Source organism: Triticum dicoccoides, chromosome 5B (genome assembly GCF_002162155.2).
Source record: "Triticum dicoccoides isolate Atlit2015 ecotype Zavitan chromosome 5B, WEW_v2.0, whole genome shotgun sequence".
NCBI lineage: Eukaryota > Viridiplantae > Streptophyta > Magnoliopsida > Poales > Poaceae > Triticum > Triticum dicoccoides.
Genome location: NC_041389.1, coordinates 316,078,359 through 316,085,715, shown reverse-complemented (window position 1 = coordinate 316,085,715; position 7,357 = coordinate 316,078,359).

Genomic DNA, 7,357 nt, shown 5'->3' with positions numbered 1-7,357 from the left:
CAGTCCGCGTTGAATCCGGCCTGTTTACAACCCATCTGATAATGGCTCGTGACACTGTTGGGCCTATGGCCCGTGTTGATACTAGCCTGCTTAAAGCCCATAATTTTATTGGGCCAAACAAGGTCCGAGATATATTTTGGCCTGTTAACAGCTCGTCCTATTTGGGCCAAACATGGGCCTGAGGCAGTTTTGGCCTATATTGGCCCATGAATTTTTTGGCTCAATGCTAGCCCAATCTAGTTTTTAGCCTGTTAAAAGCCCATGGTATTCTCTGGCCCAGCTGGCCAGAACTTTACTAGGCCTGTTAAAGGCGGAAAACTACTATATGATTAGACCTGCTGATGGCCCAATATGATTATAGGCCCACGTTTTGGCCCATACGAGTAATGGGCCGGCCTGAAGACCGACAACATTGAGATCCATTAAACCTTCCGGCCTAAATTACAGCATACCGACCAAGAATAAACCTAGACTATACAATAAAAAAATTAGGCAAAATAAAGCGCAACATGACCGTGGATTACATACACTGGGCATCAAAGGTCGCTGAGGGAGTCCTGGATTAGGGGGTATCCGGACGACCGGACTATATACTTCCTCCGGACTATTGGAGCGTGAAGATACAAGACTCAAGACTCCGTCCCGTGTCCGGATGGGACTCTCCTTTGCGTGGAAGACAAGCTTGGTGATCCGGATATTGTATTTCCTTCCTTGTAACCGACTCTGTGTAAACCCTAACCCTCTCCGGTGTCTATATAAACCGGAGAGGTTGGTCCTTAGAAGGCCGATCACAACTACAATCATAATCATCATAGGCTAGCTTATAGGGTTTAGCCTCTATGATCTCGTGGTAGATCTACTCTTGTACTACTCATATCATCAATATTAATCAAGCAGGAAGTAGGGTTTTACCTCCATCGAGAGGGCCCGAACCTGGGTAAACATTGTGTCCCTTGCTTCCTGTTACCATCAGCCTGAGACGCACAGATCGGGACCCCCTACCCGAGATCCGCCGTTTTGACACCGGCATTGGTGCTTTCATTGAGAGTTCCTCTATGTCGTCGCTGCAAGGCTTGATGGTGCCTTCAATCGTCAACAACATGGTCCAAGGCGAGACTTTTCTCCCCGGACAGATCTTCGTGTTCGGTGGCTTCGAACTGCAAGCCAATTCGCTTGGCCATCTAGAGCAGATCGACAGCTATGCCCCCGCGCACCAGGTCAGGTTCGGAAACTTGAACTACATAGCCGATATCCGCAGAGACTTGATCTTTGATGGAATCGGGCATGTGCCAGGAGTGCCGGACAGTCACGATGAGCACGGCCTAGACCTGTTGTCGGACAGTGCTCGGGATATCACCCCTGTAGTAATCCCAGACCTAAATCCGGAGCAGACTACGTGGCCCACGGAAGGGTGGATGGACCCCGCCCCACAGGCCACACACTCATCGGTGGTAGAGCCGAACACAGGCCTCACTTCTAAGGAAGCTTGTGACTCCGGACCCCCGGACTCCTATCCGGTTGCAGGTTCCAGTCCGCGCGCTCCCGAGCCTGGTTGGGCTCCGGTAATGGAGTTTACCGCTGCGGATATCTTCCAGCACTCGCCCTTTGGCAACATGCTGAACCCATTAAAATCTCTCTCTTTGTCAGGAGGCTCTTGGGCAAACTATGTCCGGCTTGAGTGGGAAGCAGGCGACGAAGGAATTCGCTGCCCACCCACCACCCACTTCATTGCCACGATAGACAAACCGACGTGCTTGACTTTGCCTCCGAAGACATCGACGGCATAGACGACGATGCAGAAGAAGTACAGGAACCACCGCTCACAGGGCGGTGGACAGCCACCTCCTCATACGATATATATATATGGTGGACACTTCGAAGGAAACCAATGGCGATGAGGCAACGGAGGATAACCCCTTAGGGAGAAACACAAAGCATGGGCGTCGTCGGCGCCACTCCAAGCCCCGCCACAGCAATACTGGCCCAGGACACGAAAACATTCCGAATGGTGCCGAAGAGGAATACAACCCTGATCAGCCCGCATTCGAGCAGGCCGAGCAGGAAGATGAGCAGGTCAGCCTAGACGAACAGGCGACCGACGGATATCCGGAGGAGGACAACTACATGTCCCCCTTTGAAGACGAGATTAGCCTCGGCGACGATGAGTTCGGCGTGCCTGAGGATCCCGTGGAGCAGGAGCGCTTCAAGCGTCGGCTTATGGCCACTGCGAGGAGCCTGAAAAAGAAGCAGCAGCAACTCCAAGCCGATCAAGACCTGCTTACAGATAGATGGACTGAGGTCCTAGCAGCCGAGGAATACAGACTCAAACGCCACATGGCTGACTGGCCACCCCGTGGCAGGGATAAAACGGCATATCAGCCCGAATACCAACCTGCACCCCCACGCCAATGCACTACGGCCCGGGGCAACAGGCAAGACCCGCAAGATATACTGAAAAACAAAGCAGGACAGCCAAGATCGATCTACGGATCGCGGGGGCGTGCCCCAACACGCGACAATGACCGTCGCGACGGATACACCATAAACAAGTCCGGCCGGGCTGAACACAGCCACCCAGACCAATTCGAACTACGTAGCCACATAGCCCGGCACAGAGGCACCGCACACCCCATCTACTTCACCGATGAAGTGATGGATCATGAATTCCCAGAAGGGTTCAAACTCGTAAACATCGAATCATACGATGGCACAACAGACCCCGCAGTATGGATTGACGATTTCCTTCTCCATATTCACATGGCCCGCGGAGACGACTTACACGCCATCAAGTATCTTCCCCTTAAGCTCAAAGGACCCGCCCGACACTGGCTAAACAGCCTGCCCGCAAATTCCATTGGCAGTTGGGAAAACCTGGAAGACGTGTTCCTCGACAACTTCTAGGGCACTTACATGCGATCACCGGACGTCGATGATTTGAGCCACATTACTCAACAGCCCGGAGAGTCAGCCAGGAAATTCTGGACTCGGTTCCTAACTAAAAAGAACCAAATAGTCGATTGTCCGGATGCCGAAGCCCTGGCGGCTTTTTAAGCATAATATCCGTGACGAGTGGCTCGCCCGACACCTCGGCCAGGAAAAACCCAAGTATATGGCAGCTCTCACGACACTAAGGACCCGCTTTTGCATGGGCGAGGACAGCTGGTTGGCTCACAGTAGCACTACGCCACATCCTAGCACTTCGGACGTCCGTGACAATAACAGCAAGCCATGGCGCAACAGACACAAGCGACGGAATAACGGCGACAACACCGAGGACACGGTAGTCAACACCGGATTTAGCGGATCCAAATCCGGTCAGCGGAAGAAGCCGTTCAAAAGAAACAATCAGGGATCGTCCAGTCTGGACCGCATACTGGAACACTCGTGCCAAATTCATGGCACCCCAGACAAGCCAGCCAACCACACCAACAGAGACTGCTGGGTGTTCAAACAGGCCGGCAAAATAAACGTCGAAAACAAGGACAAGGGGCAGCACAGCAACAATGACGAGGAGCCCCGGCGTTCGAACACAGGGGGACAGAAGAAATTCCCCCCCCAGGTGAAAACAGTCAACATGATCTACGCCACTCACATTCCCAAGCGGGAACGGAAATGAGCACTACGGGACGTCTATGCCATGGAGCCAATCGCCCCCAAATTCAACCCATGGTCAGCTTGTCCGATCACCTTTGATCGCAGGGATCACCCTACTAGCATCCGTCATGGCAGCTCAGCTGCATTGGTCCTAGACCCAATCATCGACGGATTCCACCTCACGCGAGTCCTTATGGACGGCGGCAGCAACCTGAACCTGCTTTATCAGGACACAGTGCACGAAATGGGCATCGACCCTTCAAGGATCAAGCCCACCAAAACCACCTTTAAAGGTGTAATTCCTGGAGTAGAGGCCCGTTGTACGGGCTCTATAACATTGGAAGTGCTCTTCGGATCTCCGGATAACTTCCAAAGCGAAGAGTTAATCTTCGATATCGTCCCTCTCCGTAGTGATTACCACGCACTGCTCGGACGAACCGCATTCACTAGATTTAGTGCGGTACCACACTATGCATACCTCAAGCTCAAGATGCCAGGACCGTGCGGAGTCATAACAGTCAACGGAAATATGGACCGCTCTCTCCGTATAGAAGAGCATACTGCAGCCCTCGCGGCGGAAGTACAATGCGGCCTCCTCCGACAAACCACCAATTCGACGATGACAACCTCGAGCACCGTCAAGCGAGTCCGGAGCGCCCAGCAACAGGATCACCAGGCACGCAAAGAGCGCAACTAGCAGTCCCGCCTCCGCTTAAGACCCATCAAAGCAGCATTCGTGCCACGCATACACAATTACGCACTCAAAATACCATGGGGCCAGGCGGAGGCGCAATAGTGACTCAGTCAACAGTGCGGTATCACCGCAACATACCTTCATAACCTTCCCTTTTTATCTTTCAGGACATTGCTTTAGGGCAGCCTCTTCAGAAGAGCTGGATTGTCGGACTTACATAGGAGAGAAAACCAAGGAGGCAACAGGCTTTGCACACAAAAGGAAATATCCAAGTGGAATCTGTTCACGATTGTTATACCTGTTTTATATACCTACATGCAGCCTGCCCTTGGATAGGACATGTTAAATAGTCCTATTTACCTCTGCTTAAACGCACCCATTGTAAACATGCGCTTAAACGTATTATTCATCAATGGGAGATCATATATAGCGTCAGCTTATTATTATTATTTGAGCATTTTTTCTTATAAATGTTTATTTAATATTGCATCCGTACACCTTGGTACGATCAATTTTGCCAGGGGCTTCTTATGGCACCTCATAATACGGCAAAACATGTCCGAACACTTTCAACAGTGCGGCACCCCGAACTTATTGCACTATATGCATCAGCTCCGAATCATGTCTTGGATCAATAGTTGGGTTTGCCCGGCTCCCTTGTTTTGGTACCTTATGTTCCGTTATATCGGCTTAGGTAGCGCAGGGAGAACTACTGTGATTGTGTCCCGGTTCTTCCGGACGAGCACCTCAGTAGAGAAAGCCGAAAACTGACCGGCATGATGCGGCGAGAGTTGGTCGCTGTTCGAGAGGTCTTAAAATCCTGAAAGATTTTTCCGCTTTAGGCGAGGAATCGACTTCGTCCAATTTAGGCGTATATAGCGCCCCAATTTGGCCTTCCGAATTCTAGGGGCTTCGCCGAAATTTAAAATTGTATACTTCTATGGCTAAGTGAAAGTTATAAAGCCGCATAGTCCGATTGCCTTGTTCGCTGCGCCGGATACCTCCTTAAGGGACCAAAATTTTGGATAAAGAGTATCCGGGTTTTTCCAGGAACACCCCGGTACTAGTTACGTGGGGGCGGAAGCCGACGACTAGACTACTTTCAGAATTTTATAAATAGCCGCACAAAAGGTAATATTTTAAATCAAACAGCGCTACATAGCGCAAGTAACTTCGTCTTAATATTATAACAATGACAGAGGTACATTTACTCAAGGATCGTGTCCTTAGTACATTCATCGGCCACGAAACGAGCGCCCTTCATAACGTCATCATAATACTTCTCGGGATAGCGATGCGCCTTGCCCTCCGGTGGCCCGTCCTTCACCAGCTTCTCCGCATCCAGCTTGCCCCAATGCACCTTTGCGCGGGCAAAGGCCCGGCGGGCACCCTCAATGCAAACGGATCGCTTGATAACTTCAAGCCGCGGACAGGCATTCACCATCCGCTTGATCAGGCCGAAGTAGCTAGTGGGCAGGGGCTCACCAGGCCACATCCGGACTACGAAATCTTTCGTAGCCACTTCGGCCGCCCTGTGGAGTTCCACCAACTGCTTCAGTTGGTCACTCAGAGGCATTGGGTGTTTGGCCCCAGCATACTGGGACCAGAACAACTTCACCATTGAGATCCCCTCCTTGGCATGGTAGAACTCCGTGGCATCTGATACGCTGCGTGGCAGATCTGCAAATGCCCCTGGAGAGCTCCGAATTCGGGTAAGTAAAAGAAACGCCTCCTCCACATAAAGAATGTCTTACCCACCGCTATCTTCTTTGGCCGCCAGGATTTCCTACTATGCCTTGTCGGCTTCGGCCTTGGCGTCTTTCATACTCGCAAGGGCCTTCGCAAGCTCGGCCACTTTCATCTTAAGAGCACGCTCCACGGAGTCGAATTTCTTGCCGAGCTCCTAGAGGTCTTGCTGTATCTCGCCCACTCTAGCATCTTGCTTTTCGCGCTCCTTGCATTCCAAGGCCGCCTTGTCTTCAGCCTCGGACAGCGCTTTCTTCAGAGACGCCACTTCGGTGGTGGCCTCTGTTACACAGTCACGACGCTTCGTCGTTAGAATAACCAATTTTATCTATCCTTCATTATAGGAGAGCGGGGAATCACTCACCTTTGTTCTCTTCGAGCTACCTCTTCGAGAGGTTGAGCTCCCCTGCACCTGCTCCAGGCCCCGCTTTAGTCCGGTGACCTCGGCTGTGCGGACAGCAGCGGCAAGCAACACAGCCTGCTTATTCACATGCACACTTATTATTTGACTCCTGCGGATTATAATTGACCCTCCATTTGGCTTTTCTTTCCGAACACCAAACAGAGTATCAGGGGCTACTACCTATCAGGTGGTAATTTCACACATTTTTATTACTTACCTCAAAGCCTATCAGGAGGCTGGTGCAAGCTTCGGTTAGTCTGCTCTTGGCGGACAAAACCTTCTGAATCACCGCACTCATAAGAGTACGGTGCTCTTCATCCATGGAAGCGCCATGAAGCGCTTCCAGCAGACAATCCGACGCCTCAGGCGTAACGGAAGTCCTCGGCATAGACGACTCGCCCTCCCTAATGAGGGGCTGCCCGCCTGAGTCCGGAACCATTGGAGGTTCCAGAACAGTGTTTGGCTGAGAGCCCGGCCTACTGCGGCTCTCATCGACACGATCCGTAGGGATCTTGAACCCCGCGTGTCCGACATCTGGAATTCCACCTTGGGGCGTCTCCAGAGTCACCTCCCCCCGTTCTGGGAGCCTTCGGGACAAAACCTCCGTGTCATCTGCGGGCTAAGGAGTAGTGGCCGTCGGGAGCGAGTTCATTGCTGAATCGCTCAGGGACCCATTCGAAGATGATACCTCGGGATGAACCCTGGCCAGACTGCATATGTGTTCGGCGTTATAAAAAGACTATGAAGTAAAATCACGATAGAGTGTGGATACTTACGATCGCGCTAGGGGCTTCCCCCTGGGCAGCCACCCCTCCTCGCTATGGGCGGCCGTGGCAGAGTAGTCCGGAAGGGACAACTTTCCCTTCTTGGACGTCCCAGCCTCTCCCTCCAGGGCGGCTTTCCTCTTTTTCTCCTCCCCA